The sequence below is a fragment of the Eriocheir sinensis genome, chromosome 37 (genome assembly GCF_024679095.1).
Source record: "Eriocheir sinensis breed Jianghai 21 chromosome 37, ASM2467909v1, whole genome shotgun sequence".
In the NCBI taxonomy this organism is placed as follows: Eukaryota; Metazoa; Arthropoda; class Malacostraca; order Decapoda; family Varunidae; genus Eriocheir; species Eriocheir sinensis.
In genome coordinates, this window is record NC_066545.1 from 17,090,326 (window position 1) to 17,102,825 (window position 12,500).

A 12,500-nucleotide genomic window follows, 5' to 3' on the forward strand; every position below is an offset into this window, starting at 1 on the left:
AGAAAAGGGGGAGAAAGAAAGAAAGTGAAGAAAGAGGAGAGGAAAAGAGAAATGGAGAAATAGTAAAGAGGAAAAAAAAAAAAAAACATCACTCGTTCGCCAAAGTGTATTACTGATAAAAAAATAAAGAAGAGAGAGAAAGAAAAAAAGGAAAGAACATATACGAAGCAAAAAACCACCAAAAACAACAAAACTATCGTATGCTTCCCAAAAATATCGAAAAAAAGGTAGAGAAAAAACAAAGAAGTATAAGAAAGAAATACTAAAAAACAGATCAAAGAAAAGATAAAATAAAGCAAGAAAACACGTACTAAGCAATCACTAAACAAGAACAGCAAAAGAAAGAAACAAAGAAAATAATATAAAAAAAAATTCGCCCGCCAAACTGTACGACTCCCGAACGTGACCACAACCAGTGAAAGTAAAGACAGAAGGGAACGGCCGCCGACGAACGTTCTGGGAAATTGAACCGAACAATATTGGGAAATTTCATCTCCTTTGACGCCATTATCATCACCATGGAAGGTGCGTATGTGGTGGTGGTGGTGGTGACGGTGGTGATGGTGGTGAGGAGTGGAGGAGGAGGAGGAGAGAGAGAGAGAGAGAGAGAGAGAGAGAGAGAGAGAGAGAGAGAGAGAGAGAGAGAGAGAGAGAGAGAGAGAGAGAGAGAGAGAGGCACGCAGGCAGTGAAGGAATTCGCAATGAAAGAAAGGACGGTTACGAGAGAGAGAGAGAGAGAGAGAGAGAGAGAGAGAGAGAGAGAGAGAGAGAGAGAGAGAGAGAGAGAGAGAGAGAGAGAGAGAGAGAGAGAGAGAGATGGAATTCAGAATATAAAGAACGGTTGGTTGAGAGAAATAAAAGGAGGAGGAGGAGGAGAAAAGGACATAATAAGTTTGACCACAAAAGGGTTGGGCCATTCTCTCTCTCTTTCTCTCTCTCTCTCTCTCTCTCTCTCTCTCTCTCTCTCTCTCTCTCTCCTTTATCTCGGGGTAAATTTCCTCTTATTTAAAAAAATAGGCTCGACTCCGCCCCTCCTCTCTCTCTCTCTCTCTCTCTCTCTCTCTCTCTCTCTCTCTGTTGATATCCTCTGTTCCTTCTCCCATTTCTCTCTCTCATTCCTCCCTTTCTCCCCCTTCCCTCTTCCTCTCTTCCTCCCCTCTTTCTCCCCTTCGCAAGTGGAGCAAATTGTGGTCAATTTGAGAAGTGCTTCCTCTCTGCCAGGGTCAGGAGGAGGAGGAGGAGGAGGAGGAGAAGAGGTGCTGGAGGAGGAGGAAAAAATGAAGTAGATAAAAGAAAAATGAAAAGATAAATAAGAACAGAGAAGAACGAGGAAAAAAAATGGATTGTAGTAAAAGGAGGAAGAGGAGGAAGAAGAAGAGGAGGAGGAGGGGGAAAAGAAGTAAATAAAGAAGAGGATTGAAAAGATAAATATGATCAGAGAAGAAAAACGAGAAAAATGTTATGAAAGTAGTAAAAGGAGGAGGAGGAGGAGGAGGAAGAGTAGAAATGAATATAGAAGAATGAGGGGAAAAAAAGAAGAGAGAAGAGAAGAAAGAAGGGAAAGAAAAATAGAGGAGGAGGAGGAGGAGAAGGAGAAGGAGGAATGATTAAAGAGGGAGAAAGGAGAAGAAGAAAAAGAAGATAAGAAAGAAGAGAAAGAAAAATAGAGGAGGAGGAGGAGGAGGAGGAGGAGGAATGATGAAAGAGAGAGAAAGGAGAAGTAGGAATGATGAAAGCGAGAGAAAGGAGAAGAAGAAAAAGAAGATAAAGAAGAGAAAGAAAAACAGAAATAAGATGATGTTAACAAACCGTTGTGGAATCTTGGTCAACAAAAGAAAAAGAAGAGAAGAAGGAAAACAAAAGAGGAAGAGGAGGAGGAGGAAGAAGAAGAAGAAGAAGAAGAAGAGGAGGAGGAAGAGGAGGAGGACACAAAAGGTCGTAAAAAATAAAACAATGCAATAAATGTAACGAGAAAATGCAGCGGAGTGGGAGAGAGAGAGAGAGAGAGACTAATGAAAGACGGTCATTGATTGGTGCGATAAAGTTTCCGAGGTTCCTTCTATTTCTCTCTCTCTCTCTCTCTCTCTCTCTCTCCCCCCGCTGATCCGATTCACAGAGACAATAGTTGCTTCGTCATGACTTCAAAATAACTATGACGAGGAGGAGGAGGAGGAGGAGGAAGAAAATATAAAGAGGAATATGAATGAGGAGGATATGGAGGAGGAGGAGGAAGGAGGAGCAGGAGCAATTGGGCAAATTAAGTCAGGAGAAGAAGGAAGAGTAAGAAGAAGAGGAGGAGGAGGAGAAGGAGGAGGAGGAGGAGGAGGAGGAGGAGGAAGAGAAGAAAAATTTAATACTTTAATGTTGATGAGGGAGAATTAATGTGCATGCATACGAGAGAGAGAGAGAGAGAGAGAGAGAGAGAGAGAGAGAGAGAGAGAGAGAGAGAGAGAGAGAGAGAGAGAGAGAGAGACACAACAATAAAAACGTGTTCCATTGTCCACTTCTGATAAAACACACACACACACACACACACACACACACACACACACACACACACACACACGCTGAAAAGTTGAAAGCATTAGAGAGAGGAAGTGAGGAGGAGAGAGAGAGAGAGAGAGAGAGAGAGAGAGAGAGAGAGAGAGAGAGAGAGAGAGAGAGAGAGAGAGAGAGAGAGAGAGAGAGAGTGCAAACTACTTGTATACAGTTACGTGAATAATGGTGGAGGAGGAGGAGGAGGGATGGACCGGAGGGGAAATAGATGCTGGTAGTCTCTCTCTCTCTCTCTCTCTCTCTCTCGCGGGATTTAATTAAAGGAATGGCAACAAGTGTGTGTGTGTGTGTGTGTGTGTGTGTGTGTGTGAGAGAGAGAGAGAGAGAGAGAGAGAGAGAGAGAGAGAGAGAGAGAGAGAGAGAGAGAGAGAGAGAGAGAGAGAGAGAGAGAGAGAGAGAGAGAGATTCAAGTTTCTTTGTGTTTTAAGTGTGTGCGTTTCCCTGAGTGTGTATGTGTGCGTGCGTGCGTGAGAGTCTTGCGGTTTCTAGCTTTGTGTGTTTTTGTCTGTGTGTGTGTGTGTGTGTGTGTGTGTGTGTGTCGTCTTTTTGGTCTTGTACGTGAATGAGTGCGTGTGTGTGCGTGACATTTCCTGCTACACACACACACACACACACACACACACACACACACACACACACACACAGTGACACACAATATCCGTTCTACTTCCTTGGAGACACTGACCCTCTCTCTCTCTCTCTCTCTCTCTCTATATATTGCATTTAAAGTTGACCGTTGTCTCGGTCTGCCTGTTTGTATATATATGTATGTATGTATGTATGTGTGTGTGTGTGTGTGTGTGTGTGTGTGTGTGTGTGTGTGTGTGTGTTCTCACAAATGGGGAAATAATTTAGAGAAGGAAGGAGGGAAGAGATGAATGGGAGGGGACAAAGAGAGAGAGAGAGAGAGAGAGAGAGAGAGAGAGAGAGAGAGAGAGAGGGTGATGGAGGGGAATTTCATTAGAGGCCGCATGTCAAGATCGTTGTGGTTATAATCTGCCCTCCCCCCTGCCCTCACTTCCTCTCTCTCTCTCTCTCTCTCTCTATTCATCTATCTATATCAGTCTATCTATCTATCTCCTCTCACCATTTTCATTCCTCTCCTATTCCTCTCTCAATATAAACGTTGCTAGAGAATGAGAGAGAAAAAGAGAATGAGAGAGAAAAAGAGAATGAGAGAGTGAGATTAGTGAAAGGGAGGAAGCAGTATTAAGGAGATATATAGGGAGAGAGAGAAAAGAAGAAGAGGGAGGTTGAGGAGGAGGAGGAGGAGGAGGAGGAAGAGGAGAAGGAGGAGGAGGGGGAGCCATAATATTACCTCATAACTCAAAAAAATATAAATAATTGCTTCTCTTTGTCCGGAAAACCAAGATATTATTACTTGTGTTCCCCCTCGAATAGGAGAAAGAAAGAAAAAAGAAAACGAGCACCATATATATAAAGAATGTAATTGCCGTTGTAGTAGTAGTAGTAGTAGTAGTAGTAGTCGTTGAAGTAGTAGTAATAGTAATAGTAGTAGCTGTAATAGAAGTAGTAGTAGTAGTAGTAGTAGATAATATTAAAAGAAGTAAAATAAGAAGAAAAGAGAAAAGAAGAAAATAATGGTGAAATAAATTGTGTGTGTGTGTGTGTGTGTGTGTGTGTGTGTGTGTGTGTGTGTGTGTGTGTGTGTGTGTGTGTGTGTGTCTCTCTCTCTCTCTCTCTCTCTCTCTCTCTCTCTCTCTCTCTCTCTCTCTCTCTCTCTCTACTTGGGTCAGAAAAATTCACTGGAGCAATCATAGTTTTTCGCCCGCGTTTCCCTCGCGTTCTAATTGCGGTCACTGAACGAATAATTACGGAAAACATTCATTATATCGCTCAATTAAACGGGAGAGAGAGAGAGAGAGAGAGAGAGAGAGAGAGAGAGAGAGAGAGAGAGAGAGAGAGAGAGAGAGAGAGAGAGAGAGACTTAATATGGGGTGTTAAAAGAGAGAGGAAGAGGGAAGGTTGGAAGGAGAGTAAAGAAGAAAATGGAAGAGAGAGAGAGAGAGAGAGAGAGAGAGAGAGAGAGAGAGAGAGAGAGAGAGAGAGAGAGAGAGAGAGAGAGAGAGAGAGAGAGCATTCAATCAGTCTTTCAATCATCAATTAGAAAAGATCGTAAGAACCAAAATTGCTTGAATAGAAAAACTCATCAGATTAGAATCAAGGTGGAGGAAGAGGAGGAGGAGGAGGAGGAGAAGAAGAAGAAGAAAAAGAAGAAGAAGAAGAAGAAGAGGAGGAGGAGGAGGACAATATGTGCCAAATTAACTTTCTTGTCTTAAGTCTGTTGATGTGTGTGTGTGTGTGTGTGTGTGTGTGTGTGTAGGAGAGAGATTCCACCTTCACACACACACACACACACACACACACACACACACACTGTCCTCATTTCGTAAACTCGGCCAGGAATTCAATTAACAGCTTGCCCCGCGCCGCACCGCTCTTCGGCTGACTGGAATTCGTGTACACAGAGCGAAATGGGCCCAAACACTGCCCTTGTCCTTTCTTCTTCTTCTTCTTCTTCTTCTTCTTCTTTTTCTTCCTCCTCGTGATAATTTGGTTTTCTTGTTTTCTTTCTCGTTTTTCATTTTCTTTTTTATTTTACTTTTTGTCTTTCGTATAATCTTCTTTTTCATCTTGTTCGTGTTCTTCTTTTTCTTGTTTTCTTTTTATTTTTCTTGATCATCTTAATTTCTTCTTTTCTTCTTTTTCTCTGCCTCCTCCTCCTCCTTATTCATCTTCATCTCCATCCTCTACTTCTTCTTCTTCTTCTTCTTCTTCATTCCCCCATCTTTCTTTCTCTCCTTCCCTTCCTTTTTCTCTCCATCCCCTCCTCTTTCTCTCCTCCCTCACCGTCCTTTTAATTACACATATTAAAACCCTCTCTCTGTCATCACCTCTCCTTCGGTCATAATACAGCAGCCTCCCCTCTAACGTAACGCCTCACGCGGCCACAGAAAATACACGTCGTTTGAAGGGTAACAAAAGTATATCGCATCCTAAGCGTTGTCTTACGTTAGAGGAAGCGTTAGGAGGAGGAGGAGGAGGAGGAAGGAAAAGGAGAAAAAGAAGAGATAGAGAAGGAAGAAGAGGAAGATGGAGGAGGAGAAGGAGAAAACGAAAAAGGAGGAGAAAGATAAAAGGAGAAGGAACAAGAAGGATGAGAATGAGAAGGATGAAGATTAGGAGAATAAAAAGTTAACGAATGATGATTAGGAGGAGATGAAGGAGGAGAAGAAGGAAATATAGAAATGAAGAAGAAAGAAAGTAGAGGAAGAGGGACACGAGGAGCTTGAAGGAGAGTAGAGGAACAGGAGAAAAAGGAGAGAAGGAAGGGAGGAGGAGGGAAAAAAGGAATAGAAAAAGGACAAAAAAAAAAAGAAGACGAAGAGGAGAGGAAAATAAGATTTACATAGATAGATTTACATAGAAAATCAGACCACACAGACCCCATTGTCCAGACTTGGTGGTCTGTCCTTAAACCTAAGTGATTTTACATTAATCAGTAGACTCCAAAACGTTGCATTTCTACTCTAGTTGATATTAAGTTGAAGGAAGTGACGGTCGAGCTTATTTTTGAAGGAGTCAATCGTGTTACACTGGACCACTGACGGTGGAAGCTTATTCCATTCTTGCACTACAACGTTGGTGAAGAAAAATTTGGTGCAGTCTGAATTTACTTGTCTACATCTGAGTTTTACGCCATTGTTCCTCGTGCGCAAAGTGTCATCGATCATAAACAATGTTGATCTGTCTACATTCGTGAAACCATTAAGTATTTTAAAACATTCGATCAGTTTTCCTCGGAGGCGACGTTTCTCAAGAGAGAACATGTTAAGGGTAGAAAGCCTTTCTTCGTAGGATTTGTTGCGCAAGGAAGGGATCATTTTCGTTGCCCGACGCTGAACACCTTCTAATTTAGCAATATCCTTTGCATGGTGGGGAGACCAAAACTGTACCGCATATTCCAAGTGGGGTCTGACTAAACTGTTGTAGAGTGGGAGTATTACATCTTTATTCTTGAATACAAAGTTTCTTTTAATGAAGCCCAACATTCTGTTCGCTTTATTTGCTGCATCGATGCATTGCTGTGAGAATTTGAGGTTTGACGCGATTTGACCCCCAAGTCTTTGACGCATTGAACGCTTTTGAGTTTAACGCCGCGCATTTCGTATTCGAACTTCTTATTCCTCGTTCCAACTTGAAGGACCTGGCACTTGTCTACGTTAAAGGGCATCTCCCATCTATCCGACCAAGATGAAATTTTGTGCAAATCCTCTTGGAGGCTTTGCCTGTCTTCGTCAGTGAGAACCGAGTTGCCAATCTTTGTGTCGTCTGCAAATTTACTAATGCGGTTATTGAGTCCAACATCCACGTCGTTGATGTAAATAATGAAGAGCACTGGGCCAAGGACCGAGCCCTGAGGGACGCCACTAGTGACAGGCGCCCACTGTGAGTTAAATCCGTCGATCACTACTCTTTGTTGTCTGTTGCTCAACCAATTCGCGATCCATTGGTTTACTTGACCGTCAATACCTATTTGCTTTAATTTGTAAAGTAATTTATGATGCGGACTTTATCAAACGCTTTCTGAAATCAATATAGACTACGTCCAGTGATTTGGTTACGTCATAAACAGTGAAGAGGTCGTTATAAAAGGTTAATAGGTTTGATAGGCAGGATCTTTTGTTTCGGAAGCCATGTTGTGAGTCCCCAATCAATGAGTGGCTTTCAAGGTAATTCACAATTTTGTCTCTAATTATGCCTCAAGTAGCTTACCTACAACCGAAGTTAGACTAATGGGCCTGTAATTACCTGGTACTTTTTTGTCTCCTTTCTTGAAAATCGGTGTCACGTTAGCCTTTTTCCAATCTGAAGGGACGATGCCTTGTCGCAAGGACATATTGAATACGGTTGTGAGGAGGAGAGTATTTCGCTCTTTGTTTCTTTCAGCAGAGTTGGATATACTTTGTCAGGTCCGGGACTTTATTTGTTTTAAGTGAATGGAGAGCTTTAAGGACTTCATCGGTTGTTATTTCAAAATTAGGCAATGCATGCTCGAGATTTACAATAGTACTGGTGTTGGTGGTAGCGAGAGGAAGACTGTTAGTATTAAACACCGAGGAAAAGTAATTGTTTAAGAGGTTTGCAATGTGTTGGCTGTCAGTCACTAGTGCACCGTCGCTGTTTGTTAAAGGTCCAATACCACTTTTGATCGCCTTTCTGTTGTTTATGTAACTGAAGAAAGATTTCGGATTATTTTTACAGTTGGCTGCAATATTTTCTTCGTATCTACGCTTTGCCTGACCTACTAGTCTTTTTACTCGTCGCCTGGCATCATTATAAAGTCTAATGTTTTCGGGCGTGCTTTGTTCTTTCTTTAACCTGTAAAACAATTTTCTCTCATTGACTGATTGTTTAATTTCGCTATTAAACCACGGTGGGCTTTTATTAGTGTTAATTCGCTTCTCGCACAAGGGGACGAATGTGTTCTGCTGAGTGAGTAAGTGATTTTTAAGGCTTAGCCAGGCTTCCTCTACGTTGCCGTCATCTGATAGTTGTATTTCTGTTAGTTTTTGTCGGATTTCTACGAAGTTAGCTCTTTTGAAATTGGGCACCTTTACTTTATTTTCAGTCACTGATGATTGAGCTTTAATGTCGACGCGCACTAATTTATGATCGCAAGAACCGAGGTGTTCTCCTACCGTGACACTACTGACTAGGTTATCTTGGGTTGTTATAACAAGATCGAGTATATTATTTTGTCGAGTTGGCTCAGAAACCATTTGGCTTAGATAATTTTCTTCTAGAAATTCGATCATTCTATGTGACTCCCCTTCTGTACCTGACAGTGTCGCCCAGTCGATATGGGGGAGGTTAAAGTCTCCTAATATCAGTGAGTCGCTGTTATTAAGTGACTGCCTTAAGACGCTGTACATTTCAAGGTCGTCATCGAGTGATTGCCCGGGAGGTCTGTAGGTGACAGATATATTTAAGTTGACGTTTGCAATGTTTACTCGCACGCACAAATGTTCAACGTTACTGTTTCCTGGTGTTTTGTCAGTGGGTTGCAAATAGCTTTTGACATAAAGGGCGACGCCACCGCCTCTACGGTTTACACGATCTTTGTTGAAGAGTCTGTAGCCATCTATGTTGTATTCGGAACTTAAATCAATATTTGTGGTGTCGATAAATGTTTCGGTTATAGCAATTATGTCAAAATTTTCTGTTAAAGCAAGACATCTCAGTTCATCAAATTTGTTTCTTAGGCTACGCGCATTGAAACTAAGGATTTTTAAGTTATCTAGACTCCTAGAGGCTTGGTAATAGAGGTGGTGGTACTTGCGGGATCACGGTTACGGGTTTGTTGTGATGCACGGCGTCTATTTACACGGGCGGGTGGAGGACGTGGCCGTGACTCGTTTTTGTTCGGATGACACGCACTGCTTCGTTGAGGAGCCTTCCGAGTCTGGCTGCCCCGATGGGAGAAAGGTGCAATCCGTCCCTGTGAAAGAGCTCATTTTGTCCATAGAAATTGTCCCATGCGTTTAGGAACTCCACGTCAAGCTCCCTACAAAGAGTCTGTAAGCGGTTGTTTAGGCTGAAGGCCTTACTGAAAAAGTCGCTCTCCGCCCAAGTCCGTGGTAGAACTCCTGAAATCAAAATGTTAGGGGATTTAGTCTTATACTGCTGGATGAGCCTACGGTACTTCTCCAGGAGTTCCTCAGACCGGGTCGTGGTGACGTCGTTCGTACCTGTGTGAATAATAAACAGTGAATCATTAGTAGCCTGGGGGGAGATCTCCTCAAGAGCAGCAGTTATGTCGTCGATCCCGGCACCAGGATAGCAATAGTTCCGTCTTCGACGAGGAACTCTGCCGCAGAACTCAACGACCTGCTGGCGAATCATGGAGTCACCCACCAGGAAGGTGCTCTCCTGCTCGTCCTCCTCCTCCAGAATGGCAAACCTGTTGAAGCAATGAACAGGATAAATCGCTTGTCTGGCTGGCTTGGCTCCTCCATTCACGACGGTGAAGCCATCATGGTCGGTGCCACTAGCATCCTCCCGTTGCGTGGTGTTGTCCGCTGGTGTCGACGGTACCGCTGAGGGCAAGGGGGCGGTTGGAGAAGGGTTTGGCACCACAGCAACGTTAAGAAAGAAAAGGAGATGAAAGAAAAGATAATAAAAGATGCTATAGATACGAAACAAAAGAGAGAAAAGAGAAACAGGAGGAAAACAAAACTGAGCCATAAAAGAAAGAGAAACAGGAAGAAGAGGAGAATGAGGAGGAGGATCAAGAGGAAAGGGTGGAACTAGAGGGTGGAGGGCAGAGTGGACCGTCCCGCGAGATGGATGTTGTATATTGTGTGCGTCCCTTGCGTGAGATGAGACATTTTGTGGCTGGTGATAGTGGTGGTGGTGATAGTGGTGGTGATGGTGGTGGTGATGGTGGTGGTGATGGTGGAGGAAGAGGAGGAGGAGGAAAAAGACAATGCGTATAGATAGGTTACTTATTATGGAAGCGTCGTTAATAATAATAATAATAATAATAATAATAATAATAATAATAATAATAATGTTTCTTTTTTTTCTTTTCTTATTTATTCTTGTTCTACTTCTTCTCCTTCTTCTTCATCTTCTTCCTCTTCCTCTTCTTCCGTTATTTGCTCCTCCTCCTCCTCCTCTCCGTTAAATACAATGTCATTAATCTGTTTTTTTTTTCTTTTCCAGGTAAGCGTGACACGTGTTCTCATAGGCCAGGTGAGTGCCTAATTAACCTCCTCTTCCTCCTCCTCCTCTTCCTCCTCTTCCTCCTCCTCCTCCACCTCCTCCTCCTTCAAGCTCACCTGTTCCTTCTCCTCCTCCTCCTTGTTGTCTTTATTATCTTAATATTTCTCTCTCTCTCTCTCTCTCTCTCTCACGTCTTCGTCCTTGTCCTTGTGCATGCATACCTCCTCCTTCTCCTCCTCCTCCTCTTCCATAAATCAGAGGGTCATCTGGGTCGTGTCCAGTTTGACCTTGACTCCTCCCCCTCCTCCTCCTCCTCCTCCTCCTCCTCCTCCCCGCACTAAGTCAACACTATCAATCCATTCGAACTTGAGACCGACAAAAACGAGGGGTAAAAATATTAACGATGAACACCTAAAGCCACTTAACGAGGGGGACGAGGAGGAGGAGGAGGAGGAGGAGGAGGAGGAGGAGGAGGAGAAGAGATAACAGATAAATAGGAAATAATGAACTGATATAAAGAAACAGATAGATTGAAATTAATGAAGTGAAAAAAAGTCTGTCCAGTTTTTGTTGATATGTTTGTTTGTTTATTTTACGTCAGAGAGAGAGAGAGAGAGAGAGAGAGAGAGAGAGAGAGAGAGAGAGAGAGAGAGAGAGAGAGAGAGAGAGAGAGAGAGAGAGAGAGAGGTAGGGTTTCGCTAATTAAAGGGAAGAGAGAAAGGAAGACAGGTAAGAAACAGGAGGAGGAGGAGGAGAACACAGGTGAATGGGAGCTTGATTAATGAGAAGGTGTGAAGGGAAGGTGAGGTGAGGTAAGGAGAGAGATAAATAGTGTGTGTGTGTGTGTGTGTGTGTGTGTGTGTGTGTGTGTAGTGGTGATAATGTGGTGGTGATGATGGTGGTAGTGCTGGTGATGATGAGGAGGAGGAGGAAGAAGTGGAGGAGGAGGAGGAGGAGGATGTATGGATGGGAGGAAAGGAATAAAAATGAAGAGAGGAATGGAAGAAGAAAGATTGAATGAATGAAAGGAATAAAGAAAAGAAGGAAAGGAGAAAGGGGAAAAGGAAGGAAGGAAGGAAAAGAAAGAAGGAATGAAGGAAAGAAGAAATTAAGAAGGAAATGCAAGAACGAAAGAAGGGATATGAAAGAACGGAGATAGAAAAGAGAGAAAGCAAAAGTATAAGTAGTAGTATAAGTAGTAGTAGTAGTAGTAGTAGTAGTAGTAGTAGTAGTAGCAATATTAATGGTTCTCGTGATGGTAGTGATGGTTGGTGTTCATTAATTAGATAGAGGGACAGGAGGTCAATGGATAGGGAGGGAGAGAGAAAGGGAGAGAGAGAGAGAGAGAGGAGGGAAGGAAGGGAGGGAGGAAGGAAGGAAGGTAAGGAATTAATATCTCCTACCTTGTCTTTCCTTCTCTTTCTCTCCCTTCTTCTTTCCCTTCTTCTTTCCTTTCTATGCCCCCTTTCTTTCCCTCCTCTCGTCTCCTCCTCGTTCCCTTCTCCACCTCTTCCCTTCCTTCTCTTCCTCTCTCTTCTTTTCCTTCCTCTTCCTCTTATATCCTCTCTATACCCTCTTTCTTTCCACCCCCTTCTTCTCTTCCTTCTCTTCTCCTCCTCTTCTCTTCTCTGCTTCCTCCTTTATCAGTTATTTCTTCTTCCCCTTACTTCCATCTCCACCACCTTTCAATTCTCCTTCCTCCTCCTCCTCCTCCTCCTCCTCCTCCTCCTCCTCCTCCTCCTCCTCCTCCTTCCCCTCCAATGTCTTGCCCATCAGATAAATACAACTGGTCTGCTCCTTGTGTGTGTGTGTGTGTGTGTGTGTGTGTGTGTGTGTGTGTGTGTGTGTGTGTGATGTGTGGTGGTGGTGATTTTGCCTCCCTCCCCCACACCACCACAACTTGGCTCTAATTAAGGAGAATCGAATCCTTTCCTGGAAGCGATCCGATCCTTCTATAGAGGGATTGAGACCTTTAAAAATCGCTACCGCCGAGACTTGAGTGTTTTTTCACCCTTATACCTTTATGGCGAGGAGTCTTGTCGTGTGTGTGTGGTGTTTATAGAGAGGCCTTGTAAGTGGATTTAATTATTGGCTTATGAGTGGTTGATTAGAAGGCGTTTAGTGAGGGGTTGATCAGGTTGTCTTCGGCGTGGGGAATAGGAGGATATATGGATGGGAGGAAAGGAATGGAAGAA

General features: G+C 43.2%; 1 protein-coding gene across 5 annotated transcripts in view; it reads left to right on the forward strand.

Annotated features, from left to right (window-relative positions):
• LOC127008417 (tripartite motif-containing protein 3-like) overlaps positions 1 to 12,500 on the forward strand; it is a 109,803-nt gene that overhangs the window by 44,437 nt on the left and 52,866 nt on the right. For 2 of the 5 annotated variants that reach the window (XM_050880555.1, XM_050880556.1), the window contains exon 2: positions 1 to 525. This exon is cut by the window's left edge and continues 481 nt beyond it. The exons of 1 other annotated variant lie outside the window; for it this stretch is intronic. The gene's annotated coding sequence lies outside the window, so the exon portion shown is untranslated. Of the gene's footprint in view, positions 526 to 10,305; positions 10,336 to 12,500 lie in introns of all 5 variants that reach the window. 2 more of the 5 variants (XM_050880559.1, XM_050880557.1) reach the window with 2 other exon arrangements.